The sequence below is a fragment of the Nerophis ophidion genome, linkage group LG13 (genome assembly GCF_033978795.1).
Source record: "Nerophis ophidion isolate RoL-2023_Sa linkage group LG13, RoL_Noph_v1.0, whole genome shotgun sequence".
Classification (NCBI taxonomy): domain Eukaryota; kingdom Metazoa; phylum Chordata; class Actinopteri; order Syngnathiformes; family Syngnathidae; genus Nerophis; species Nerophis ophidion.
Genome location: NC_084623.1, coordinates 25708290 through 25733410, shown reverse-complemented (window position 1 = coordinate 25733410; position 25121 = coordinate 25708290). Strand labels below are relative to the sequence as shown.

The 25121-nt window shown below is 46.4% G+C and overlaps 4 non-coding genes and 48 pseudogenes across 4 annotated transcripts; all 52 read right to left on the bottom strand.

The window, feature by feature from the left end:
• Positions 1–244: 244 nt before the first annotated feature.
• LOC133565060 (5S ribosomal RNA) lies at positions 245–363 on the bottom strand. The gene has a single exon (XR_009809414.1). It is a non-coding gene; the product is annotated as a 5S ribosomal RNA (ribosomal RNA).
• Positions 364–731: 368 nt separating this feature from the next.
• LOC133566500 (5S ribosomal RNA) lies at positions 732–850 on the bottom strand (annotated as a pseudogene).
• Positions 851–1214: 364 nt separating this feature from the next.
• LOC133566789 (5S ribosomal RNA) lies at positions 1215–1333 on the bottom strand (annotated as a pseudogene).
• A 368-nt stretch (positions 1334–1701) lies between these two features.
• LOC133566488 (5S ribosomal RNA) lies at positions 1702–1820 on the bottom strand (annotated as a pseudogene).
• Positions 1821–2185: 365 nt separating this feature from the next.
• On the bottom strand, positions 2186–2304 carry LOC133567291 (5S ribosomal RNA; annotated as a pseudogene).
• A 368-nt stretch (positions 2305–2672) lies between these two features.
• LOC133567098 (5S ribosomal RNA) lies at positions 2673–2791 on the bottom strand (annotated as a pseudogene).
• A 364-nt stretch (positions 2792–3155) lies between these two features.
• On the bottom strand, positions 3156–3274 carry LOC133566690 (5S ribosomal RNA; annotated as a pseudogene).
• A 365-nt stretch (positions 3275–3639) lies between these two features.
• LOC133567039 (5S ribosomal RNA) lies at positions 3640–3758 on the bottom strand (annotated as a pseudogene).
• Positions 3759–4123: 365 nt separating this feature from the next.
• Positions 4124–4242, bottom strand: LOC133566580 (5S ribosomal RNA; annotated as a pseudogene).
• Positions 4243–4606: 364 nt separating this feature from the next.
• On the bottom strand, positions 4607–4725 carry LOC133565048 (5S ribosomal RNA). Its single transcript, XR_009809413.1, has one exon. It is a non-coding gene; the product is annotated as a 5S ribosomal RNA (ribosomal RNA).
• Positions 4726–5092: 367 nt separating this feature from the next.
• LOC133566475 (5S ribosomal RNA) lies at positions 5093–5211 on the bottom strand (annotated as a pseudogene).
• A 364-nt stretch (positions 5212–5575) lies between these two features.
• On the bottom strand, positions 5576–5694 carry LOC133565615 (5S ribosomal RNA; annotated as a pseudogene).
• A 368-nt stretch (positions 5695–6062) lies between these two features.
• Positions 6063–6181, bottom strand: LOC133566462 (5S ribosomal RNA; annotated as a pseudogene).
• Positions 6182–6546: 365 nt separating this feature from the next.
• Positions 6547–6665, bottom strand: LOC133567038 (5S ribosomal RNA; annotated as a pseudogene).
• Positions 6666–7029: 364 nt separating this feature from the next.
• On the bottom strand, positions 7030–7148 carry LOC133565035 (5S ribosomal RNA). The gene has a single exon (XR_009809412.1). It is a non-coding gene; the product is annotated as a 5S ribosomal RNA (ribosomal RNA).
• Positions 7149–7516: 368 nt separating this feature from the next.
• Positions 7517–7635, bottom strand: LOC133566450 (5S ribosomal RNA; annotated as a pseudogene).
• A 364-nt stretch (positions 7636–7999) lies between these two features.
• On the bottom strand, positions 8000–8118 carry LOC133565614 (5S ribosomal RNA; annotated as a pseudogene).
• A 368-nt stretch (positions 8119–8486) lies between these two features.
• LOC133566438 (5S ribosomal RNA) lies at positions 8487–8605 on the bottom strand (annotated as a pseudogene).
• A 365-nt stretch (positions 8606–8970) lies between these two features.
• Positions 8971–9089, bottom strand: LOC133567037 (5S ribosomal RNA; annotated as a pseudogene).
• A 368-nt stretch (positions 9090–9457) lies between these two features.
• Positions 9458–9576, bottom strand: LOC133566899 (5S ribosomal RNA; annotated as a pseudogene).
• A 364-nt stretch (positions 9577–9940) lies between these two features.
• LOC133565853 (5S ribosomal RNA) lies at positions 9941–10059 on the bottom strand (annotated as a pseudogene).
• A 364-nt stretch (positions 10060–10423) lies between these two features.
• Positions 10424–10542, bottom strand: LOC133566426 (5S ribosomal RNA; annotated as a pseudogene).
• Positions 10543–10906: 364 nt separating this feature from the next.
• LOC133567036 (5S ribosomal RNA) lies at positions 10907–11025 on the bottom strand (annotated as a pseudogene).
• Positions 11026–11393: 368 nt separating this feature from the next.
• LOC133566898 (5S ribosomal RNA) lies at positions 11394–11512 on the bottom strand (annotated as a pseudogene).
• Positions 11513–11876: 364 nt separating this feature from the next.
• On the bottom strand, positions 11877–11995 carry LOC133565852 (5S ribosomal RNA; annotated as a pseudogene).
• A 364-nt stretch (positions 11996–12359) lies between these two features.
• On the bottom strand, positions 12360–12478 carry LOC133565612 (5S ribosomal RNA; annotated as a pseudogene).
• A 364-nt stretch (positions 12479–12842) lies between these two features.
• LOC133566413 (5S ribosomal RNA) lies at positions 12843–12961 on the bottom strand (annotated as a pseudogene).
• Positions 12962–13325: 364 nt separating this feature from the next.
• On the bottom strand, positions 13326–13444 carry LOC133566747 (5S ribosomal RNA; annotated as a pseudogene).
• A 364-nt stretch (positions 13445–13808) lies between these two features.
• Positions 13809–13927, bottom strand: LOC133565022 (5S ribosomal RNA). The gene has a single exon (XR_009809411.1). It is a non-coding gene; the product is annotated as a 5S ribosomal RNA (ribosomal RNA).
• Positions 13928–14295: 368 nt separating this feature from the next.
• LOC133566401 (5S ribosomal RNA) lies at positions 14296–14414 on the bottom strand (annotated as a pseudogene).
• Positions 14415–14778: 364 nt separating this feature from the next.
• Positions 14779–14897, bottom strand: LOC133565610 (5S ribosomal RNA; annotated as a pseudogene).
• Positions 14898–15264: 367 nt separating this feature from the next.
• LOC133566389 (5S ribosomal RNA) lies at positions 15265–15383 on the bottom strand (annotated as a pseudogene).
• A 365-nt stretch (positions 15384–15748) lies between these two features.
• Positions 15749–15867, bottom strand: LOC133567035 (5S ribosomal RNA; annotated as a pseudogene).
• Positions 15868–16235: 368 nt separating this feature from the next.
• On the bottom strand, positions 16236–16354 carry LOC133565984 (5S ribosomal RNA; annotated as a pseudogene).
• A 365-nt stretch (positions 16355–16719) lies between these two features.
• On the bottom strand, positions 16720–16838 carry LOC133567289 (5S ribosomal RNA; annotated as a pseudogene).
• Positions 16839–17206: 368 nt separating this feature from the next.
• Positions 17207–17325, bottom strand: LOC133566089 (5S ribosomal RNA; annotated as a pseudogene).
• Positions 17326–17689: 364 nt separating this feature from the next.
• On the bottom strand, positions 17690–17808 carry LOC133565609 (5S ribosomal RNA; annotated as a pseudogene).
• Positions 17809–18176: 368 nt separating this feature from the next.
• Positions 18177–18295, bottom strand: LOC133565982 (5S ribosomal RNA; annotated as a pseudogene).
• A 365-nt stretch (positions 18296–18660) lies between these two features.
• Positions 18661–18779, bottom strand: LOC133565336 (5S ribosomal RNA; annotated as a pseudogene).
• Positions 18780–19143: 364 nt separating this feature from the next.
• On the bottom strand, positions 19144–19262 carry LOC133567336 (5S ribosomal RNA; annotated as a pseudogene).
• Positions 19263–19630: 368 nt separating this feature from the next.
• On the bottom strand, positions 19631–19749 carry LOC133566377 (5S ribosomal RNA; annotated as a pseudogene).
• A 365-nt stretch (positions 19750–20114) lies between these two features.
• LOC133565335 (5S ribosomal RNA) lies at positions 20115–20233 on the bottom strand (annotated as a pseudogene).
• Positions 20234–20597: 364 nt separating this feature from the next.
• Positions 20598–20716, bottom strand: LOC133567334 (5S ribosomal RNA; annotated as a pseudogene).
• A 368-nt stretch (positions 20717–21084) lies between these two features.
• LOC133566136 (5S ribosomal RNA) lies at positions 21085–21203 on the bottom strand (annotated as a pseudogene).
• Positions 21204–21569: 366 nt separating this feature from the next.
• On the bottom strand, positions 21570–21688 carry LOC133565963 (5S ribosomal RNA; annotated as a pseudogene).
• Positions 21689–22052: 364 nt separating this feature from the next.
• LOC133566123 (5S ribosomal RNA) lies at positions 22053–22171 on the bottom strand (annotated as a pseudogene).
• Positions 22172–22539: 368 nt separating this feature from the next.
• On the bottom strand, positions 22540–22658 carry LOC133566364 (5S ribosomal RNA; annotated as a pseudogene).
• A 364-nt stretch (positions 22659–23022) lies between these two features.
• Positions 23023–23141, bottom strand: LOC133566665 (5S ribosomal RNA; annotated as a pseudogene).
• A 368-nt stretch (positions 23142–23509) lies between these two features.
• Positions 23510–23628, bottom strand: LOC133566352 (5S ribosomal RNA; annotated as a pseudogene).
• A 364-nt stretch (positions 23629–23992) lies between these two features.
• LOC133567203 (5S ribosomal RNA) lies at positions 23993–24111 on the bottom strand (annotated as a pseudogene).
• Positions 24112–24475: 364 nt separating this feature from the next.
• LOC133566525 (5S ribosomal RNA) lies at positions 24476–24594 on the bottom strand (annotated as a pseudogene).
• Positions 24595–24962: 368 nt separating this feature from the next.
• Positions 24963–25081, bottom strand: LOC133566523 (5S ribosomal RNA; annotated as a pseudogene).
• Positions 25082–25121: the final 40 nt, after the last annotated feature.

Below are 25121 nucleotides of genomic sequence, written 5' to 3'. Positions count from 1 at the left end.
TCTTTGGACTTTTGCCCCACTGTTAGCACTGAAGTGCCTTGAGGCACATGGGTCACTGTTGGCGACACTGCAAATCTTGCTATAAATTTCAGACCGAGTCAAAACTAAACATGTTTTGGGTGGAGACCAGCGTTTTGTTTGGACGAGCATAATGTAGCGTTTTGACAAGTGTGGCAAGTATCTATAGCCATTGTGACAAAAACAAAAGGGAGAAAGTGCGCCCTATACTGGGAGCATCGCTAAAAGCTTACAGCACCTGGTATTCCTAGGCAGTCTCCCATCCAAGTACTAACCAGGCCAGACCCAGCTTAGCTTCCGAGATCAGACGAGATCGGGCGATCTTCGGGTAGTATGGCCGTAAGCCGAGAGGCAATCCTCAGAATTAAATTTTTAAATGTGGCAAGCTGGTTGACAGGACCTTTCTGCAATTAGCTACACGTGTGTGATACAATAATCACTGCTCTTTTTCTCAGCCTATGTAACTCTTTGGACTTTTGCCCCACTGTTAGCACTGAAGTGCCTTGAGGCACATGGGTCACTGTTGGCGACACTGCAAATCTTGCTATAAATTTCAGACCGAGTCAAAACTAAACAAACATGTTTTGGGTGGAGACCAGCGGTTTGTTTGGACGAGCATAATGTAGCGTTTTGACAAGTGTGGCAAGTATCTATAGCCATTGTGACAAAAACAAAAGGGAGAAAGTGCGCCCTATACTGGGAGCATCGCTAAAAGCCTACAGCACCTGGTATTCCTAGGCAGTCTCCCATCCAAGTACTAACCAGGCCAGACCCAGCTTAGCTTCCGAGATCAGACGAGATCGGGCGATCTTCGGGTAGTATGGCCGTAAGCCGAGACGCAGTCCTCAGAATTCAATTTTTTAATGTGGCAAGCTGGTTGACAGGACCTTTCTGCAATGAGCTACACGTGTGTGATACAATAATCACTGCTCTTTTTCTCAATCTATGTAACTCTTTGGACTCTTGGCCCACTGTTAGCACTGAAGTGCCTTGAGGCACATGGGTGACTGTTGGCGACACTGCAAATCTTGCTATAAATTTCAGACCGAGTCAAAACTAAACATGTTTTGGGTGGAGACCAGCGTTTTGTTTGGACGAGCATAATGTAGCGTTTTGACAAGTGTGGCAAGTAACTATAGCCATTGTGACAAAAACAAAAGGGAGAAAGTGCGCCCTATACTGGGAGCATCGCTAAAAGCCTACAGCACCTGGTATTCCTAGGCAGTCTCCCATCCAAGTACTAACCAGGCCAGACCCAGCTTAGCTTCCGAGATCAGACGAGATCAGGCGATCTTCGGGTAGTATGGGCGTAAGCCGAGAGGGAGTCCTCAGAATTCAATTTTTAAATGTGGCAAGCTGGTTGACAGGACCTTTCTGCAATGAGCTACACGTGTGTGATACAATAATCACTGCTCTTTTTCTTAGCCTATGTAACTCTTTGGACTTTTGCCCCACTGTTAGCACTGAAGTGCCTTGAGGCACATGGGTCACTGTTGGCGACACTGCAAATCTTGCTATAAATTTCAGACCGAGTCAAAACTGAACAAACATGTTTTGGGTGGAGACCAGCGGTTTGTTTGGACGAGCATAATGTAGCGTTTTGACAAGTGTGGCAAGTATCTATAGCCATTGTGAAAAAAACAAAAGGGAGAAAGTGCGCCCTATACTGGGAGCATCGCTAAAAGCCTACAGCACCTGGTATTCCTAGGCAGTCTCCCATCCAAGTACTAACCAGGCCAGACCCAGCTTAGCTTCCGAGATCAGACGAGATCGGGCGATCTTCGGGTAGTATGGCCGTAAGCCGAGAGGCAGTCCTCAGAATTCAATTTTTAAATGTGGCAAGCTGGTTGACAGGACCTTTCTGCAATGAGCTACACGTGTGTGATACAATAATCACTGCTCTTTTTCTCAGCCTATGTAACTCTTTGGACTTTTGCCCCACTGTTAGCACTGAAGTGCCTTGAGGCACATGGGTCACTGTTGGCGACACTGCAAATCTTGCTATAAATTTCAGACCGAGTCAAAACTAAACATGTTTTGGGTGGAGACCAGTGTTTTGTTTGGACAAGCATAAACGTAGCGTTTTGACAAGTGTGGCAAGTATCTATAGCCATTGTGACAAAAACAAAAGGGAGAAAGTGCGCCCTATACTGGGAGCATTGCTAAAAGCCTACAGCACCTGGTATTCCTAGGCAGTCTCCCATCCAAGTACTAACCAGAACAGACCCAGCTGAGCTTCCGAGCTCAGACGAGATCGGGCGATATTCGGGTAGTATGGCCGTAAGCCGAGACGCAGTCCTCAGACTTCAATTTTTAAATGTGGCAAGCTGGTTGACAGGACCTTTCTACAATGAGCTACACGTGTGTGATACAATAATCACTACTCTTTTTCTCAGCCTATGTAACTCTTTGGACTTTTGCCCCACTGTTAGCACTGAAGTGCCTTGAGGCACATGGGTCACTGTTGGCGACACTGCAAATCTTGCTATAAATTTCAGACCAAGTCAAAACTAAACAAACATGTTTTGGGTGGAGACCAGCGGTTTGTTTGGGCGAGCATAATGTAGCGTTTTGACAAGTGTGGCAAGTATCTATAGCCATTGTGAAAAAAACAAAAGGGAGAAAGTGCGCCCTATACTGGTAGCATCGCTAAAAGCCTACAGCACCTGGTATTCCTGGGCAGCCTCCCAACCAAGTACTAACCAGGACAGACCCAGCTTAGCTTCCGAGATCAGACGAGATCGGGCGATCTTCGGGTAGTATGGCCGTAAGCCGAGAGACAGTCCTCAGAATTCAATTTTTAAATGTGGCAAGCTGGTTGACAGGACCTTTCTGCAATGAGCTACACGTGTGTGATACAATAATCACTGCTCTTTTTCTCAGCCTATGTAACTCTTTGGACTTTTGCCCCACTGTTAGCACTGAAGTGCCTTGAGGCACATGGGTCACTGTTGGCGGCACTGCAAATCTTGCTATAAATTTCAGACCGAGTCAAAACTAAACTTGTTTTGGGTGGAGACCAGCGTTTTGTTTGGACGAGCATAATGTAGCGTTTTGACAAGTGTGGCAAGTATCTATAGCCATTGTGACAAAAACTAAAGGGAGAAAGTGCGCCCTATACTGGGAGCATCGCTAAAAGCCTACAGCACCTGGTATTCCTAGGCAGTCTCCCATCCAAGCACTAACCAGGCCAGACCCAGCTTAGCTTCCGAGATCAGACGAGATCAGGCGATCTTCGGGTAGTATGGCCGTAAGCCGAGATGCAGTCCTCAGAATTCAATTTTTAAATGTGGCAAGCTGGTTGACAGGACCTTTCTGCAATCAGCTACACGTGTGTGATACAATAATCACTGCTCTTTTACTCAGCCTATGTAACTCTTTGGACTTTTGCCCCACTGTTAGCACTGAAGTGCCTTGAGGCACATGGGTCACTGTTGGCGACACTGCAAATCTTGCTATAAATTTCAGACCGAGTCAAAACTAAACATGTTTTGGGTGGAGACCAGTGTTTTGTTTGGACAAGCATAAACGTAGCGTTTTGACAAGTGTGGCAAGTATCTATAGCCATTGTGACAAAAACAAAAGGGAGAAAGTGCGCCCTATACTGGGAGCATCGCTAAAAGCCTACAGCACCTGGTATTCCTAGGCAGTCTCCCATCCAAGTACTAACCAGACCAGACCCAGCTGAGCTTCCGAGCTCAGACGAGATCGGGCGATATTCGGGTAGTATGGCCGTAAGCCGAGACGCAGTCCTCAGACTTCAATTTTTAAATGTGGCAAGCTGGTTGACAGGACCTTTCTACAATGAGCTACACGTGTGTGATACAATAATCACTGCTCTTTTTCTCAGCCTATGTAACTCTTTGGACTTTTGCCCCACTGTTAGCACTGAAGTGCCTTGAGGCACATGGGTCACTTTTGGCGACACTGCAAATCTTGCTATAAATTTCAGACCGAATCAAAACTAAACATTTTTTGGGTGGAGACCAGTGTTTTGTTTGGACAAGCATAAACGTAGCGTTTTGACAAGTGTGGCAAGTATCTATAGCCATTGTGACAAAAACAAAAGGGAGAAAGTGCGCCCTATACTGGGAGCATCGCTAAAAGCCTACGGCACCTGGTATTCCTAGGCAGTCTCCCATCCAAGTACTAACCAGGCAAGACCCAGCTTAGCTTCCGAGCTCAGACGAGATCGGGCGATCTTCGGGTAGTATGGCCGTAAGCCGAGACGCAGTCCTCAGACTTCAATTTTTAAATGTGGGAAGCTGGTTGACAGGACCTTTCTGCAATGAGCTACACGTGTGTGATACAATAATCACTACTCTTTTTCTCAGCCTATGTAACTCTTTGGACTTTTGCCCCACTGTTAGCACTGAAGTGCCTTGAGGCACATGGGTCACTGTTGGCGACACTGCAAATCTTGCTATAAATTTCAGACCGAGTCAAAACTAAACATGTTTTGGGTGGAGACCAGCGTTTTGTTTGGACGAGCATAATGTAGCGTTTTGACAAGTGTGGCAAGTATCTATAGCCATTGTGACAAAAACAAAAGGGAGAAAGTGCGCCCTATACTGGGAGCATCGCTAAAAGCTTACAGCACCTGGTATTCCTAGGCAGTCTCCCATCCAAGTACTAACCAGGCCAGACCCAGCTTAGCTTCCGAGATCAGACGAGATCGGGCGATCTTCGGGTAGTATGGCCGTAAGCCGAGAGGCAGTCCTCAGAATTAAATTTTTAAATGTGGCAAGCTGGTTGACAGGACCTTTCTGCAATTAGCTACACGTGTGTGATACAATAATCACTGCTCTTTTTCTCAGCCTATGTAACTCTTTGGACTTTTGCCCCACTGTTAGCACTGAAGTGCCTTGAGGCACATGGGTCACTGTTGGCGACACTGCAAATCTTGCTATAAATTTCAGACCGAGTCAAAACTAAACAAACATGTTTTGGGTGGAGACCAGCGGTTTGTTTGGACGAGCATAATGTAGCGTTTTGACAATTTGGCAAGTATCTATAGCCATTGTGACAAAAACAAAAGGGAGAAAGTGCGCCCTATACTGGGAGCATCGCTAAAAGCCTACAGCACCTGGTATTCCTAGGCAGTCTCCCATCCAAGTACTAACCAGGCCAGACCCAGCTTAGCTTCCGAGATCAGACGAGATCGGGCGATCTTCGGGTAGTATGGCCGTAAGCCGAGACGCAGTCCTCAGAATTCAATTTTTTAATGTGGCAAGCTGGTTGACAGGACCTTTCTGCAATGAGCTACACGTGTGTGATACAATAATCACTGCTCTTTTTCTCAATCTATGTAACTCTTTGGACTCTTGGCCCACTAGTAGCACTGAAGTGCCTTGAGGCACATGGGTGACTGTTGGCGACACTGCAAATCTTGCTATAAATTTCAGACCGAGTCAAAACTAAACATGTTTTGGGTGGAGACCAGCGTTTTGTTTGGACGAGCATAATGTAGCGTTTTGACAAGTGTGGCAAGTAACTATAGCCATTGTGACAAAAACAAAAGGGAGAAAGTGCGCCCTATACTGGGAGCATCGCTAAAAGCCTACAGCACCTGGTATTCCTAGGCAGTCTCCCATCCAAGTACTAACCAGGCCAGACCCAGCTTAGCTTCCGAGATCAGACGAGATCAGGCGATCTTCGGGTAGTATGGCCGTAAGCCGAGAGGGAGTCCTCAGAATTCAATTTTTAAATGTGGCAAGCTGGTTGACAGGACCTTTCTGCAATGAGCTACACGTGTGTGATACAATAATCACTGCTCTTTTTCTTAGCCTATGTAACTCTTTGGACTTTTGCCCCACTGTTAGCACTGAAGTGCCTTGAGGCACATGGGTCACTGTTGGCGACACTGCAAATCTTGCTATAAATTTCAGACCGAGTCAAAACTAAACAAACATGTTTTGGGTGGAGACCAGCGGTTTGTTTGGACGAGCATAATGTAGCGTTTTGACAAGTGTGGCAAGTATCTATAGCCATTGTGAAAAAAACAAAAGGGAGAAAGTGCGCCCTATACTGGGAGCATCGCTAAAAGCCTACAGCACCTGGTATTCCTAGGCAGTCTCCCATCCAAGTACTAACCAGGCCAGACCCAGCTTAGCTTCCGAGATCAGACGAGATCGGGCGATCTTCGGGTAGTATGGCCGTAAGCCGAGAGGCAGTCCTCAGAATTCAATTTTTAAATGTGGCAAGCTGGTTGACAGGACCTTTCTGCAATGAGCTACACGTGTGTGATACAATAATCACTGCTCTTTTTCTCAGCCTATGTAACTCTTTGGACTTTTGCCCCACTGTTAGCACTGAAGTGCCTTGAGGCACATGGGTCACTGTTGGCGACACTGCAAATCTTGCTATAAATTTCAGACCGAGTCAAAACTAAACATGTTTTGGGTGGAGACCAGTGTTTTGTTTGGACAAGCATAAACGTAGCGTTTTGACAAGTGTGGCAAGTATCTATAGCCATTGTGACAAAAACAAAAGGGAGAAAGTGCGCCCTATACTGGGAGCATCGCTAAAAGCCTACAGCACCTGGTATTCCTAGGCAGTCTCCCATCCAAGTACTAACCAGACCAGACCCAGCTGAGCTTCCGAGCTCAGACGAGATCGGGCGATATTCGGGTAGTATGGCCGTAAGCCGAGACGCAGTCCTCAGACTTCAATTTTTAAATGTGGCAAGCTGGTTGACAGGACCTTTCTACAATGAGCTACACGTGTGTGATACAATAATCACTACTCTTTTTCTCAGCCTATGTAACTCTTTGGACTTTTGCCCCACTGTTAGCACTGAAGTGCCTTGAGGCACATGGGTCACTGTTGGCGACACTGCAAATCTTGCTATAAATTTCAGACCGAGTCAAAACTAAACATGTTTTGGGTGGAGACCAGCGTTTTGTTTGGACGAGCATAATGTAGCGTTTTGACAAGTGTGGCAAGTATCTATAGCCATTGTGACAAAAACAAAAGGGAGAAAGTGCGCCCTATACTGGGAGCATCGCTAAAAGCTTACAGCACCTGGTATTCCTAGGCAGTCTCCCATCCAAGTACTAACCAGGCCAGACCCAGCTTAGCTTCCGAGATCAGACGAGATCGGGCGATCTTCGGGTAGTATGGCCGTAAGCCGAGAGGCAGTCCTCAGAATTAAATTTTTAAATGTGGCAAGCTGGTTGACAGGACCTTTCTGCAATTAGCTACACGTGTGTGATACAATAATCACTGCTCTTTTTCTCAGCCTATGTAACTCTTTGGACTTTTGCCCCACTGTTAGCACTGAAGTGCCTTGAGGCACATGGGTCACTGTTGGCGACACTGCAAATCTTGCTATAAATTTCAGACCGAGTCAAAACTAAACAAACATGTTTTGGGTGGAGACCAGCGGTTTGTTTGGACGAGCATAATGTAGCGTTTTGACAAGTGTGGCAAGTATCTATAGCCATTGTGACAAAAACAAAAGGGAGAAAGTGCGCCCTATACTGGGAGCATCGCTAAAAGCCTACAGCACCTGGTATTCCTAGGCAGTCTCCCATCCAAGTACTAACCAGGCCAGACCCAGCTTAGCTTCCGAGATCAGACGAGATCGGGCGATCTTCGGGTAGTATGGCCGTAAGCCGAGACGCAGTCCTCAGAATTCAATTTTTTAATGTGGCAAATTGGTTGACAGGACCTTTCTGCAATGAGCTACACGTGTGTGATACAATAATCACTGCTCTTTTTCTCAATCTATGTAACTCTTTGGACTCTTGGCCCACTAGTAGCACTGAAGTGCCTTGAGGCACATGGGTGACTGTTGGCGACACTGCAAATCTTGCTATAAATTTCAGACCGAGTCAAAACTAAACATGTTTTGGGTGGAGACCAGCGTTTTGTTTGGACGAGCATAATGTAGCGTTTTGACAAGTGTGGCAAGTAACTATAGCCATTGTGACAAAAACAAAAGGGAGAAAGTGCGCCCTATACTGGGAGCATCGCTAAAAGCCTACAGCACCTGGTATTCCTAGGCAGTCTCCCATCCAAGTACTAACCAGGCCAGACCCAGCTTAGCTTCCGAGATCAGACGAGATCAGGCGATCTTCGGGTAGTATGGCCGTAAGCCGAGAGGGAGTCCTCAGAATTCAATTTTTAAATGTGGCAAGCTGGTTGACAGGACCTTTCTGCAATGAGCTACACGTGTGTGATACAATAATCACTGCTCTTTTTCTTAGCCTATGTAACTCTTTGGACTTTTGCCCCACTGTTAGCACTGAAGTGCCTTGAGGCACATGGGTCACTGTTGGCGACACTGCAAATCTTGCTATAAATTTCAGACCGAGTCAAAACTAAACAAACATGTTTTGGGTGGAGACCAGCGGTTTGTTTGGACGAGCATAATGTAGCGTTTTGACAAGTGTGGCAAGTATCTATAGCCATTGTGAAAAAAACAAAAGGGAGAAAGTGCGCCCTATACTGGGAGCATCGCTAAAAGCCTACAGCACCTGGTATTCCTAGGCAGTCTCCCATCCAAGTACTAACCAGGCCAGACCCAGCTTAGCTTCCGAGATCAGACGAGATCGGGCGATCTTCGGGTAGTATGGCCGTAAGCCGAGAGGCAGTCCTCAGAATTCAATTTTTAAATGTGGCAAGCTGGTTGACAGGACCTTTCTGCAATGAGCTACACGTGTGTGATACAATAATCACTGCTCTTTTTCTCAGCCTATGTAACTCTTTGGACTTTTGCCCCACTGTTAGCACTGAAGTGCCTTGAGGCACATGGGTCACTGTTGGCGACACTGCAAATCTTGCTATAAATTTCAGACCGAGTCAAAACTAAACATGTTTTGGGTGGAGACCAGTGTTTTGTTTGGACAAGCATAAACGTAGCGTTTTGACAAGTGTGGCAAGTATCTATAGCCATTGTGACAAAAACAAAAGGGAGAAAGTGCGCCCTATACTGGGAGCATCGCTAAAAGCCTACAGCACCTGGTATTCCTAGGCAGTCTCCCATCCAAGTACTAACCAGACCAGACCCAGCTGAGCTTCCGAGCTCAGACGAGATCGGGCGATATTCGGGTAGTATGGCCGTAAGCCGAGACGCAGTCCTCAGACTTCAATTTTTAAATGTGGCAAGCTGGTTGACAGGACCTTTCTACAATGAGCTACACGTGTGTGATACAATAATCACTACTCTTTTTCTCAGCCTATGTAACTCTTTGGACTTTTGCCCCACTGTTAGCACTGAAGTGCCTTGAGGCACATGGGTCACTGTTGGCGACACTGCAAATCTTGCTATAAATTTCAGACCAAGTCAAAACTAAACAAACATGTTTTGGGTGGAGACCAGCGGTTTGTTTGGGCGAGCATAATGTAGCGTTTTGACAAGTGTGGCAAGTATCTATAGCCATTGTGAAAAAAACAAAAGGGAGAAAGTGCGCCCTATACTGGTAGCATCGCTAAAAGCCTACAGCACCTGGTATTCCTAGGCAGCCTCCCAACCAAGTACTAACCAGGACAGACCCAGCTTAGCTTCCGAGATCAGACGAGATCGGGCGATCTTCGGGTAGTATGGCCGTAAGCCGAGAGACAGTCCTCAGAATTCAATTTTTAAATGTGGCAAGCTGGTTGACAGGACCTTTCTGCAATGAGCTACACGTGTGTGATACAATAATCACTGCTCTTTTTCTCAGCCTATGTAACTCTTTGGACTTTTGGCCCACTGTTAGCACTGAAGTGCCTTGAGGCACATGGGTGACTGTTGGCGACACTGCAAATCTTGCTATAAATTTCAGACCGAGTCAAAACTAAACATGTTTTGGGTGGAGACCAGCGTTTTGTTTGGACGAGCATAATGTAGCGTTTTGACAAGTGTGGCAAGTAACTATAGCCTTTGTGACAAAAACAAAAGGGAGAAAGTGCGCCCTATACTGGGAGCATCGCTAAAAGCCTACAGCACCTGGTATTCCTAGGCAGTCTCCCATCCAAGTACTAACCAGGCCGGACCCAGCTTAGCTTCCGAGATCAGACGAGATCGGGGGATCTTCGGGTAGTATGGCCGTAAACCGAGAGGCAGTCCTCAGAATTCAATTTTTGAATGTGGCAAGCTGGTTGACAGGACCTTTCTGCAATGAGCTACACGTGTGTGATACAATAATCACTGCTCTTTTTCTCAGCCTATGTAACTCTTTGGACTTTTGCTCCACTGTTAGCACTGAAGTGCCTTGAGGCACATGGGTCACTGTTGGCGACACTGCAAATCTTGCTATAAATTTCAGACCGAGTCAAAACTAAACTTGTTTTGGGTGGAGACCAGCGTTTTGTTTGGACGAGCATAATGTAGCGTTTTGACAAGTGTGGCAAGTATCTATAGCCATTGTGACAAAAACAAAAGGGAGAAAGTGCGCCCTATACTGGGAGCATCGCTAAAAGCCTACAGCACCTGGTATTCCTAGGCAGTCTCCCATCCAAGTACTAACCAGGCCAGACCCAGCTTAGCTTCCGAGATCAGACGAGATCGGGCGATCTTCGGGTAGTATGGCCGTAAGCCGAGAGGCAATCCTTGATCTCAATTTTTAAATGTGGCAAGCTGGTTGACAGGACCTTTCTGCAATGAGCTACACGTGTGTGATACAATAATCACTGCTCTTTTTCTCAGCCTATGTAACTCTTTGGACTTTTGCCCCACTGTTAGCACTGAAGTGCCTTGAGGCACATGGGTCACTGTTGGCGACACTGCAAATCTTGCTATAAATTTCAGACCGAATCAAAACTAAACATTTTTTGGGTGGAGACCAGTGTTTTGTTTGGACAAGCATAAACGTAGCGTTTTGACAAGTGTGGCAAGTATCTATAGCCATTGTGACAAAAACAAAAGGGAGAAAGTGCGCCCTATACTGGGAGCATCGCTAAAAGCCTACAGCACCTGGTATTCCTAGGCAGTCTCCCATCCAAGTACTAACCAGACCAGACCCAGCTGAGCTTCCGAGCTCAGACGAGATCGGGCGATATTCGGGTAGTATGGCCGTAAGCCGAGACGCAGTCCTCAGACTTCAATTTTTAAATGTGGCAAGCTGGTTGACAGGACCTTTCTACAATGAGCTACACGTGTGTGATACAATAATCACTACTCTTTTTCTCAGCCTATGTAACTCTTTGGACTTTTGCCCCACTGTTAGCACTGAAGTGCCTTGAGGCACATGGGTCACTGTTGGCGACACTGCAAATCTTGCTATAAATTTCAGACCAAGTCAAAACTAAACAAACATGTTTTGGGTGGAGACCAGCGGTTTGTTTGGGCGAGCATAATGTAGCGTTTTGACAAGTGTGGCAAGTATCTATAGCCATTGTGAAAAAAACAAAAGGGAGAAAGTGCGCCCTATACTGGTAGCATCGCTAAAAGCCTACAGCACCTGGTATTCCTAGGCAGCCTCCCAACCAAGTACTAACCAGGACAGACCCAGCTTAGCTTCCGAGATCAGACGAGATCGGGCGATCTTCGGGTAGTATGGCCGTAAGCCGAGAGACAGTCCTCAGAATTCAATTTTTAAATGTGGCAAGCTGGTTGACAGGACCTTTCTGCAATGAGCTACACGTGTGTGATACAATAATCACTGCTCTTTTTCTCAGCCTATGTAACTCTTTGGACTTTTGGCCCACTGTTAGCACTGAAGTGCCTTGAGGCACATGGGTGACTGTTGGCGACACTGCAAATCTTGCTATAAATTTCAGACCGAGTCAAAACTAAACATGTTTTGGGCGGAGACCAGCGTTTTGTTTGGACGAGCATAATGTAGCGTTTTGACAAGTGTGGCAAGTAACTATAGCCTTTGTGACAAAAACAAAAGGGAGAAAGTGCGCCCTATACTGGGAGCATCGCTAAAAGCCTACAGCACCTGGTATTCCTAGGCAGTCTCCCATCCAAGTACTAACCAGGCCGGACCCAGCTTAGCTTCCGAGATCAGACGAGATCGGGGGATCTTCGGGTAGTATGGCCGTAAACCGAGAGGCAGTCCTCAGAATTCAATTTTTGAATGTGGCAAGCTGGTTGACAGGACCTTTCTGCAATGAGCTACACGTGTGTGATACAATAATCACTGCTCTTTTTCTCAGCCTATGTAACTCTTTGGACTTTTGCTCCACTGTTAGCACTGAAGTGCCTTGAGGCACATGGGTCACTGTTGGCGACACTGCAAATCTTGCTATAAATTTCAGACCGAGTCAAAACTAAACTTGTTTTGGGTGGAGACCAGCGTTTTGTTTGGACGAGCATAATGTAGCGTTTTGACAAGTGTGGCAAGTATCTATAGCCATTGTGACAAAAACTAAAGGGAGAAAGTGCGCCCTATACTGGGAGCATCGTTAAAAGCCTACAGCACCTGGTATTCCTAGGCAGTCTCCCATCCAAGTACTAACCAGGCCAGACCCAGCTTAGCTTCCGAGATCAGACGAGATCAGGCGATCTTCGGGTAGTATGGCCGTAAGCCGAGATGTAGTCCTCAGAATTCAATTTTTAAATGTGGCAAGCTGGTTGACAGGACCTTTGTGCAATTAGCTACACGTGTGTGATACAATAATCACTGCTCTTTTTCTCAGCCTATGTAACTCTTTGGACTTTTGCCCCACTGTTAGCACTGAAGTGCCTTGAGGCACATGGGTCACTGTTGGCGACACTGCAAATCTTGCTATAAATTTCAGACCGAGTCAAAACTAAACTTGTTTTGGGTGTAGAACAGCGTTTTGTTTGGACGAGCATAATGTAGCGTTTTGACAAGTGTGGCAAGTATCTATAGCCATTGTGACAAAAACAAAAGGGAGAAAGTGCGCCCTATACTGGGAGCATCGCTAAAAGCCTACAGCACCTGGTATTCCTAGGCAGTCTCCCATCCAAGTACTAACCAGGCCAGACCCAGCTTAGCTTCCGAGATCAGACGAGATCGGGCGATCTTCGGGTAGTATGGCCGTAAGCCGAGAGGCAATCCTTGATCTCAATTTTTAAATGTGGCAAGCTGGTTGACAGGACCTTTCTGCAATGAGCTACACGTGTGTGATACAATAATCACTGCTCTTTTTCTCAGCCTATGTAACTCTTTGGACTTTTGCCCCACTGTTAGCACTGAAGTGCCTTGAGGCACATGGGTCACTGTTGGCGACACTGCAAATCTTGCTATAAATTTCAGACCGAATCAAAACTAAACATTTTTTGGGTGGAGACCAGTGTTTTGTTTGGACAAGCATAAACGTAGCGTTTTGACAAGTGTGGCAAGTATCTATAGCCATTGTGACAAAAACAAAAGGGAGAAAGTGCGCCCTATACTGGGAGCATCGCTAAAAGCCTACAGCACCTGGTATTCCTAGGCAGTCTCCCATCCAAGTACTAACCAGGCAAGACCCAGCTTAGCTTCCGAGCTCAGACGAGATCGGGCGATCTTCGGGTAGTATGGCCGTAAGCCGAGACGCAGTCCTCAGACTTCAATTTTTAAATGTGGGAAGCTGGTTGACAGGACCTTTCTGCAATGAGCTACACGTGTGTGATACAATAATCACTACTCTTTTTCTCAGCCTATGTAACTCTTTGGACTTTTGCCCCACTGTTAGCACTGAAGTGCCTTGAGGCACATGGGTCACTGTTGGCGACACTGCAAATCTTGCTATAAATTTCAGACCGAGTCAAAACTAAACATGTTTTGGGTGGAGATCAGCGTTTTGTTTGGACGAGCATAATGTAGCGTTTTGACAAGTGTGGCAAGTATCTATAGCCATTGTGACAAAAACAAAAGGGAGAAAGTGCGCCCTATACTGGGAGCATCGCTAAAAGCTTACAGCACCTGGTATTCCTAGGCAGTCTCCCATCCAAGTACTAACCAGGCCAGACCCAGCTTAGCTTCCGAGATCAGACGAGATCGGGCGATCTTCGGGTAGTATGGCCGTAAGCCGAGAGGCAGTCCTCAGAATTAAATTTTTAAATGTGGCAAGCTGGTTGACAGGACCTTTCTGCAATTAGCTACACGTGTGTGATACAATAATCACTGCTCTTTTTCTCAGCCTATGTAACTCTTTGGACTTTTGCCCCACTGTTAGCACTGAAGTGCCTTGAGGCACATGGGTCACTGTTGGCGACACTGCAAATCTTGCTATAAATTTCAGACCGAGTCAAAACTAAACAAACATGTTTTGGGTGGAGACCAGCGGTTTGTTTGGACGAGCATAATGTAGCGTTTTGACAAGTGTGGCAAGTATCTATAGCCATTGTGACAAAAACAAAAGGGAGAAAGTGCGCCCTATACTGGGAGCATCGCCAAAAGCCTACAGCACCTGGTATTCCTAGGCAGTCTCCCATCCAAGTACTAACCAGGCCAGACCCAGCTTAGCTTCCGAGATCAGACGAGATCGGGCGATCTTCGGGTAGTATGGCCGTAAGCCGAGAGACAGTCCTCAGAATTCAATTTTTAAATGTGGCAAGCTGGTTGACAGGACCTTTCTGCAATGAGCTACACGTGTTTGATACAATACTCACTGCTCTTTTTCTCAGCCTATGTAACTCTTTGGACTTTTGCCCCACTGTTAGCACTGAAGTGCCTTGAGGCACATGGGTCACTGTTGGCGACACTGCAAATCTTGCTATAAATTTCAGACCGAGTCAAAACTAAACTTGTTTTGGGTGGAGACCAGCGTTTTGTTTGGACGAGCATAATGTAGCGTTTTGACAAGTGTGGCAAGTATCTATAGCCATTGTGACAAAAACTAAAGGGAGAAAGTGCGCCCTATACTGGGAGCATCGCTAAAAGCCTACAGCACCTGGTATTCCTAGGCAGTCTCCCATCCAAGTACTAACCAGGCCAGACCCAGCTTAGCTTCCGAGATCAGACGAGATCAGGCGATCTTCGGGTAGTATGGCCGTAAGCCGAGATGCAGTCCTCAGAATTCAATTTTTAAATGTGGCAAGCTGGTTGACAGGACCTTTCTGCAATCAGCTACACGTGTGTGATACAATAATCACTGCTCTTTTTCTCAGCCTATGTAACTCTTTGGACTTTTGCCCCACTGTTAGCACTGAAGTTCTTGAGGCACATGGGTCACTGTTGGCGACACTGCAAATCTTGCTATAAATTTCAGACCGAGTCAAAACTAAACAAACATGTTTTGGGTGGAGACCAGCGGTTTGTTTGGACGAGCATAATGTAGCGTTTTGACAAGTGTGGCAAGTATCTATAGCCATTGTGAAAAAAACAAAAGGGAGAAAGTGCGCCCTATACTGGGAGCATCGCTAAAAGCCTACAGCACCTGGTATTCCTAGGCAGTCTCCCATCCAAGTACTAACCAGGCCAGACCCAGCTTAGCTTCCGAGATCAGACGAGATCGGGCGATCTTCGGGTAGTATGGCCGTAAGCCGAGAGGCAGTCCTCAGAATTCAATTTTTAAATGTGGCAAGCTGGTTGACAGGACCTTTCTGCAATGAGCTACACGTGTGTGATACAATAATCACTGCTCTTTTTCTCAGCCTATGTAACTCTTTGGACTTTTGCCCCACTGTTAGCACTGAAGTGCCTTGAGGCACATGGGTCACTGTTGGCGACACTGCAAATCTTGCTATAAATTTCAGACCGAGTCAAAACTAAACATGTTTTGGGTGGAGACCAGTGTTTTGTTTGGACAAGCATAAACGTAGCGTTTTGACAAGTGTGGCAAGTATCTATAGCCATTGTGACAAAAACAAAAGGGAGAAAGTGCGCCCTATACTGGGAGCATCGCTAAAAGCCTACAGCACCTGGTATTCCTAGGCAGTCTCCCATCCAAGTACTAACCAGACCAGACCCAGCTGAGCTTCCGAGCTCAGACGAGATCGGGCGATATTCGGGTAGTATGGCCGTAAGCCGAGACGCAGTCCTCAGACTTCAATTTTTAAATGTGGCAAGCTGGTTGACAGGACCTTTCTACAATGAGCTACACGTGTGTGATACAATAATCACTACTCTTTTTCTCAGCCTATGTAACTCTTTGGACTTTTGCCCCACTGTTAGCACTGAAGTGCCTTGAGGCACATGGGTCACTGTTGGCGACACTGCAAATCTTGCTATAAATTTCAGACCAAGTCAAAACTAAACAAACATGTTTTGGGTGGAGACCAGCGGTTTGTTTGGGCGAGCATAATGTAGCGTTTTGACAAGTGTGGCAAGTATCTATAGCCATTGTGAAAAAAACAAAAGGGAGAAAGTGCGCCCTATACTGGTAGCATCGCTAAAAGCCTACAGCACCTGGTATTCCTAGGCAGTCTCCCAACCAAGTACTAACCAGGCCAGACCCAGCTTAGCTTCCGAGATCAGACGAGATCAGGCGATCTTCGGGTAGTATGGCCGTAAGCCGAGAGGGAGTCCTCAGAATTCAATTTTTAAATGTGGCAAGCTGGTTGACAGGACCTTTCTGCAATGAGCTACACGTGTGTGATACAATAATCACTGCTCTTTTTCTCAGCCTATGTAACTCTTTGGACTTTTGCCCCACTGTTAGCACTGAAGTGCCTTGAGGCACATGGGTCACTGTTGGCGACACTGCAAATCTTGCTATAAATTTCAGACCGAGTCAAAACTAAACATGTTTTGGGTGGAGACCAGTGTTTTTTTTGGACGAGCATAAACGTAGCGTTTTGACAAGTGTGGCAAGTATCTATAGCCATTGTGACAAAAACAAAAGGGAGAAAGTGCGCCCTATACTGGGAGCATCGCTAAAAGCCTACAGCGCCTGGTATTCCTAGGCAGTCTCCCATCCAAGTACTAACCAGGCCAGACCCAGCTTAGCTTCCGAGATCAGACGAGATCAGGCGATCTTCGGGAAGTACGCCCGTAAGCCGAGAGGCAGTCCTCAGAATTCAATTTTTAAATGTGGCAAGCTGGTTGACAGGACCTTTCTGCAATGAGCTACACGTGTGTGATACAATAATCACTGCTCTTTTTCTTAGCCTATGTAACTCTTTGGACTTTTGCCCCACTGTTAGCACTGAAGTGCCTTGAGGCACATGGGTCACTGTTGGCGACACTGCAAATCTTGCTATAAATTTCAGACGGAGTCAAAACTAAACAAACATGTTTTGGGTGGAGACCAGCGGTTTGTTTGGATGAGCATAATGTAGCGTTTTGACAAGTGTGGCAAGTATCTCTAGCCATTGTGAAAAAAACAAAAGGGAGAAAGTGCGCCCTATACTGGTAGCATCGCTAAAAGCCTACAGTACCTGGTATTCCTAGGCAGACTCCCAACCAAGTACTAACCAGGCCAGACCCAACTTAGCTTCCGAGATCAGACGAGATCGGGCGATCTTCGGGTAGTATGGCCGTAAGCCGAGAGGCAGTCCTCAGAATTCAATTTTTAAATGTGGCAAGCTGGTTGACAGGACCTTTCTGCAATGAGCTACACGTGTGTGATACAATAATCACTGCTCTTTTTCTCAGCCTATGTAACTCTTTGGACTTTTGCCCCACTGTTAGCACTGAAGTGCCTTGAGGCACATGGGTCACTGTTGGCGACACTGCAAATCTTGCTATAAATTTCAGACCGAGTCAAAACTAAACTTGTTTTGGGTGGAGACCAGCGTTTTGTTTGGACGAGCATAATGTAGCGTTTTGACAAGTGTGGCAAGTATCTATAGCCATTGTGACAAAAACTAAAGGGAGAAAGTGCGCCCTATACTGGGAGCATCGCTAAAAGCCTACAGCACCTGGTATTCCTAGGCAGTCTCCCATCCAAGTACTAACCAGGCCAGACCCAGCTTAGCTTCCGAGATCAGACGAGATCAGGCGATCTTCGGGTAGTATGGCCGTAAGCCGAGATGCAGTCCTCAGAATTCAATTTTTAAATGTGGCAAGCTGGTTGACAGGACCTTTCTGCAATCAGCTACACGTGTGTGATACAATAATCACTGCTCTTTTTCTCAGCCTATGTAACTCTTTGGACTTTTGCCCCACTGTTAGCACTGAAGTGCCTTGAGGCACATGGGTCACTGTTGGCGACACTGCAAATCTTGCTATAAATTTCAGACCGAGTCAAAACTAAACAAACATGTTTTGGGTGGAGACCAGCGGTTTGTTTGGACGAGCATAATGTAGCGTTTTGACAAGTGTGGCAAGTATCTATAGCCATTGTGAAAAAAACAAAAGGGAGAAAGTGTGCCCTATACTGGTAGCATCGCTAAAAGCCTACAGCACCTGGTATTCCTAGGCAGTCTCCCAACCAAGTACTAACCAGGCCAGACCCAGCTTAGCTTCCGAGATCAGACGAGATCAGGCGATCTTCGGGTAGTATGGCCGTAAGCCGAGAGGCAGTCCTCAGAATTCAATTTTTAAATGTGGCAAGCTGGTTGACAGGACATTTCTGCAATGAGCTACACGTGTGTGATACAATAATCACTGCTCTTTTTCTCAGCCTATGTAACTCTTTGGACTTTTGCCCCACTGTTAGCACTGAAGTGCCTTGAGGCACATGGGTCACTGTTGGCGACACTGCAAATCTTGCTATAAATTTCAGACCGAGTCAAAACTAAACATGTTTTGGGTGGAGACCAGTGTTTTTTTTGGACGAGCATAAACGTAGCGTTTTGGCAAGTGTGGCAAGTATCTATAGCCATTGTGACAAAAACAAAAGGGAGAAAGTGCGCCCTATACTGGGAGCATCGCTAAAAGCCTACAGCACCTGGTATTCCTAGGCAGTCTCCCATCCAAGTACTAACCAGGCCAGACCCAGCTTAGCTTCCGAGCTCAGACGAGATCGGGCGATCTTCGGGTAGTATGGCCGTAAGCCGAGACGCAGTCCTCAGACTTCAATTTTTAAATGTGGCAAGCTGGTTGACAGGACCTTTCTACAATGAGCTACACGTGTGTGATACAATAATCACTACTCTTTTTCTCAGCCTATGTAACTCTTTGGACTTTTGCCCCACTGTTAGCACTGAAGTGCCTTGAGGCACATGGGTCACTGTTGGCGACACTGCAAATCTTGCTATAAATTTCAGACCGAGTCAAAACTAAACATGTTTTGGGTGGAGACCAGCGTTTTGTTTGGACGAGCATAATGTAGCGTTTTGACAAGTGTGGCAAGTATCTATAGCAATTGTGACAAAAACAAAAGGGAGAAAGTGCGCCCTATACTGGGAGCATCGCTAAAAGCCTACAGGGCCTGGTATTCCTAGGCAGTCTCCCATCCAAGTACTAACCAGGCCAGACCCAGCTTAGCTTCCGAGATCAGACGAGATCAGGCGATCTTCGGGAAGTACGGCCGTAAGCCGAGAGGTAGTCCTCAGAATTCAATTTTTAAATGTGGCAAGCTGGTTGACAGGACCTTTCTGCAATGAGCTACACGTGTGTGATACAATAATCACTGCTCTTTTTCTTAGCCTATGTAACTCTTTGGACTTTTGCCCCACTGTTAGCACTGAAGTGCCTTGAGGCACATGGGTCACTGTTGGCGACACTGCAAATCTTGCTATCAATTTCAGACCGAGTCAAAACTAAACAAACATGTTTTGGGTGGAGACCAGCGGTTTGTTTGGACGAGCATAATGTAGCGTTTTGACAAGTGTGGCAAGTATCTATAGCCATTGTGAAAAAAACAAAAGGGAGAAAGTGCGCCCTATACTGGGAGCATCGCTAAAAGCCTACAGCACCTGGTATTCCTAGGCAGTCTCCCATCCAAGTACTAACCAGGCCAGACCCAGCTTAGCTTCCGAGATCAGACGAGATCGGGCGATCTTCGGGTAGTATGGCCGTAAGCCGAGAGGCAGTCCTCAGAATTCAATTTTTAAATGTGGCAAGCTGGTTGACAGGACCTTTCTGCAATGAGCTACACGTGTGTGATACAATAATCACTGCTCTTTTTCTCAGCCTATGTAACTCTTTGGACTTTTGCCCCACTGTTAGCACTGAAGTGCCTTGAGGCACATGGGTCACTGTTGGCGACACTGCAAATCTTGCTATAAATTTCAGACCGAGTCAAAACTAAACATGTTTTGGGTGGAGACCAGTGTTTTTTTTGGACGAGCATAAACGTAGCGTTTTGACAAGTGTGGCAAGTATCTATAGCCATTGTGACAAAAACAAAAGGGAGAAAGTGCGCCCTATACTGGGAGCATCGCTAAAAGCCTACAGCACCTGGTATTCCTAGGCAGTCTCCCATCCAAGTACTAACCAGGCCAGACCCAGCTTAGCTTCCGAGCTCAGACGAGATCGGGCGATCTTCGGGTAGTATGGCCGTAAGCCGAGACGCAGTCCTCAGACTTCAATTTTTAAATGTGGCAAGCTGGTTGACAGGACCTTTCTACAATGAGCTACACGTGTGTGATACAATAATCACTACTCTTTTTCTCAGCCTATGTAACTCTTTGGACTTTTGCCCCACTGTTAGCACTGAAGTGCCTTGAGGCACATGGGTCACTGTTGGCGACACTGCAAATCTTGCTATAAATTTCAGACCGAGTCAAAACTAAACATGTTTTGGGTGGAGACCAGCGTTTTGTTTGGACGAGCATAATGTAGCGTTTTGACAAGTGTGGCAAGTATCTATAGCAATTGTGACAAAAACAAAAGGGAGAAAGTGCGCCCTATACTGGGAGCATCGCTAAAAGCCTACAGGGCCTGGTATTCCTAGGCAGTCTCCCATCCAAGTACTAACCAGGCCAGACCCAGCTTAGCTTCCGAGATCAGACGAGATCAGGCGATCTTCGGGAAGTACGGCCGTAAGCCGAGAGGCAGTCCTCAGAATTCAATTTTTAAATGTGGCAAGCTGGTTGACAGGACCTTTCTGCAATGAGCTACACGTGTGTGATACAATAATCACTGCTCTTTTTCTTAGCCTATGTAACTCTTTGGACTTTTGCCCCACTGTTAGCACTGAAGTGCCTTGAGGCACATGGGTCACTGTTGGCGACACTGCAAATCTTGCTATCAATTTCAGACCGAGTCAAAACTAAACAAACATGTTTTGGGTGGAGACCAGCGGTTTGTTTGGACGAGCATAATGTAGCGTTTTGACAAGTGTGGCAAGTATCTATAGCCATTGTGAAAAAAACAAAAGGGAGAAAGTGCGCCCTATACTGGGAGCATCGCTAAAAGCCTACAGCACCTGGTATTCCTAGGCAGTCTCCCATCCAAGTACTAACCAGGGCAGACCCAGCTTAGCTTCCGAGATCAGACGAGATCGGGCGATCTTCGGGTAGTATGGCCGTAAGCCGAGAGGCAGTCCTCAGAATTCAATTTTTAAATGTGGCAAGCTGGTTGACAGGACCTTTCTGCAATGAGCTACACGTGTGTGATACAATAATCACTGCTCTTTTTCTCAGCCTATGTAACTCTTTGGACTTTTGCCCCACTGTTAGCACTGAAGTGCCTTGAGGCACATGGGTCACTGTTGGCGACACTGCAAATCTTGCTATAAATTTCAGACCGAGTCAAAACTAAACATGTTTTGGGTGGAGACCAGTGTTTTTTTTTGGACGAGCATAAACGTAGCGTTTTGACAAGTGTGGCAAGTATCTATAGCCATTGTGACAAAAACAAAAGGGAGAAAGTGCGCCCTATACTGGGAGCATCGCTAAAAGCCTACAGCACCTGGTATTCCTAGGCAGACTCCCATCCAAGTACTAACCAGGCCAGACCCAGCTTAGCTTCCGAGCTCAGACGAGATCGGGCGATCTTCGGGTAGTATGGCCGTAAGCCGAGACGCAGTCCTCAGACTTCAATTTTTAAATGTGGCAAGCTGGTTGACAGGACCTTTCTACAATGAGCTACACGTGTGTGATACAATAATCACTACTCTTTTTCTCAGCCTATGTAACTCTTTGGACTTTTGCCCCACTGTTAGCACTGAAGTGCCTTGAGGCACATGGGTCACTGTTGGCGACACTGCAAATCTTGCTATAAATTTCAGACCGAGTCAAAACTAAACATGTTTTGGGTGGAGACCAGCGTTTTGTTTGGACGAGCATAATGTAGCGTTTTGACAAGTGTGGCAAGTATCTATAGCCATTGTGACAAAAACAAAAGGGAGAAAGTGCACCCTATACTGGGAGCATCGCTAAAAGCCTACAGCACCTGGTATTCCTAGGCAGTCTCCCATCCAAGTACTAACCAGGCCAGACCCAGCTTAGCTTCCGAGATCAGACGTGATCAGGCGATCTTCGGGAAGTATGGCCGTAAGCCGAGAGGGAGTCCTCGGAATTCAATTTTTAAATGTGGCAAGCTGGTTGACAGGACCTTTCTGCAATGAGCTACACGTGTGTGATACAATAATCACTGCTCTTTTTCTTAGCCTATGTAACTCTTTGGACTTTTGCCCCACTGTTAGCACTGAAGTGCCTTGAGGCACATGGGTCACTGTTGGCGACACTGCAAATCTTGCTATAAATTTCAGACCGAGTCAAAACTAAACAAACATGTTTTGGGTGGAGACCAGCGTTTTGTTTGGACGAGCATAATGTAGCGTTTTGACAAGTGTGGCAAGTATCTATAGCCATTGTGACAAAAACTAAAGGGAGAAAGTGCGCCCTATACTGGGAGCATCGCTAAAAGCCTACAGCACCTGGTATTCCTAGGCAGTCTCCCATCCAAGTACTAACCAGGCCAGACCCAGCTTAGCTTCCGAGATCAGACGAGATCGGGCGATCTTCGGGTAGTATGGCCGTAAGCCGAGAGGCAGTCCTCAGAATTCAATTTTTAAATGTGGCAAGCTGGTTGACAGGACCTTTCTGCAATGAGCTACACGTGTGTGATACAATAATCACTGCTCTTTTTCTCAGCCTATGTAACTCTTTGGACTTTTGCCCCACTGTTAGCACTGAAGTGCCTTGAGGCACATGGGTCACTGTTGGCGACACTGCAAATCTTGCTATAAATTTCAGACCGAGTCAAAACTAAACATGTTTTGGGTGGAGACCAGCGTTTTGTTTGGACGGGCATAATGTAGCGTTTTGACAAGTGTGGCAAGTATCTATAGCCATTGTGACAGAAACAAAAGGGAGAAAGTGCGCCCTATACTGGGAGCATCGCTAAAAGCTTACAGCACCTGGTATTCCTAGGCAGTCTCCCATCCAAGCACTAACCAGGCCAGACCCAGCTTAGCTTCCGAGATCAGACGAGATCGGGCTATCTTCGGGTAGTATGGCCGTAAGCCGAGAGGTAGTCCTCAGAATTCAATTTTTAAATGTGGCAAGCTGGTTGACAGGACCTTTCTGCAATTAGCTACACGTGTGTGATACAATAATCACTGCTCTTTTTCTCAGCCTATGTAACTCTTTGGACTTTTGCCCCACTGTTAGCACTGAAGTGCCTTGAGGCACATGGGTCACTGTTGGCGACACTGCAAATCTTGCTATAAATTTCAGACCGAGTCAAAACTAAACAAACATGTTTTGGGTGGAGACCAGCGGTTTGTTTGGACGAGCATAATGTAGCGTTTTGACAAGTGTGGCAAGTATCTATAGCCATTGTGACAAAAACAAAAGGGAGAAAGTGCGCCCTATACTGGGAGCATCGCTAAAAGCCTACAGCACCTGGTATTCCTAGGCAGTCTCCCATCCAAGTACTAACCAGGCCAGACCCAGCTTAGCTTCCGAGATCAGACGAGATCGGGCGATCTTCGGGTAGTATGGCCGTAAGCCGAGAGGCAGTCCTCAGAATTCAATTTTTAAATGTGGCAAGCTGGTTGACAGGACCTTTCTGCAATGAGCTACACGTGTGTGATACAATAATCACTGCTCTTTTTCTCAGCCTATGTAACTCTTTGGACTTTTGCCCCACTGTTAGCACTGAAGTGCCTTGAGGCACATGGGTCACTGTTGGCGACACTGCAAATCTTGCTATAAATTTCAGACCGAGTCAAAACTAAACATGTTTTGGGTGGAGACCAGCGTTTTGTTTGGACGGGCATAATGTAGCGTTTTGACAAGTGTGGCAAGTATCTATAGCCATTGTGAGAAAAACAAAAGGGAGAAAGTGCGCCCTATACTGGGAGCATCGCTAAAAGCCTACGGCACTTGGTATTCCTAGGCAGTCTCCCAACCAAGTATTAACCAGGCCAGACCCAGCTTAGCTTCCGAGATCAGACGAGATCGGGAGATCTTCAGGTAGTATGGCCGTAAGCCGAGACGCAGTCCTCAGAATTCAATTTTTAAATGTGGCAAGCTGGTTGACAGGACCTTTCTGCAATGAGCTACACGTGTGTGATACAATAATCACTGCTCTTTTTCTCAGCCTATGTAACTCTTTGGACTCTTGGCCCACTGTTAGCACCGAAGTGCCTTGAGGCACATGGGTGACTTTTGGCGACACTGCATATCTTACTATAAATTTCAGACCGATTCAAAACTAAACATGTTTTGGGTGGAGACCCGTGTTTTGTTTGGACGAGCATAATGTAGCGTTTTGACAAGTGTGGCAAGTATCTATAGCCATTGTGACAAAAACAAAAGGGAGAAAGTGCGCCCTATACTGGGAGCATCGCTAAAAGCCTACAGCACCTGGTATTCCTAGGCAGTCTCCCATCCAAGTACTAACCAGGACAGACCCAGCTTAGCTTCCGAGATCAGACGAGATCAGGCGATCTTCGGGTAGTATGGCCGTAAGCCGAGAGGGAGTCCTCAGAATTCAATTTTTAAATGTGGCAAGCTGGTTGACAGGACCTTTCTGCAATGAGCTACACGTGTGTGATACAATAATCACTGCTCTTTTTCTTAGCCTATGTAACTCTTTGGACTTTTGCCCCACTGTTAGCACTGAAGTGTCTTGAGGCACATGGGTCACTGTTGGCGACACTGCAAATCTTGCTATAAATTTCAGACCGAGTCAAAACTAAACAAACATGTTTTGGGTGGAGACCAGCGGTTTGTTTGGACGAGCATAATGTAGCGTTTTGACAAGTGTGGCAAGTATCTATAGCCATTGTGAAAAAAACAAAAGGGAGAAAGTGCGCCCTATACTGGGAGCATCGCTAAAAGCCTACAGCACCTGGTATTCCTAGGCAGTCTCCCATCCAAGTACTAACCAGGACAGACCCAGCTTAGCTTCCGAGATCAGACGAGATCAGGCGATCTTCGGGTAGTATGGCCGTAAGCCGAGAGGCAGTCCTCAGAATTCAATTTTTAAATGTGGCAA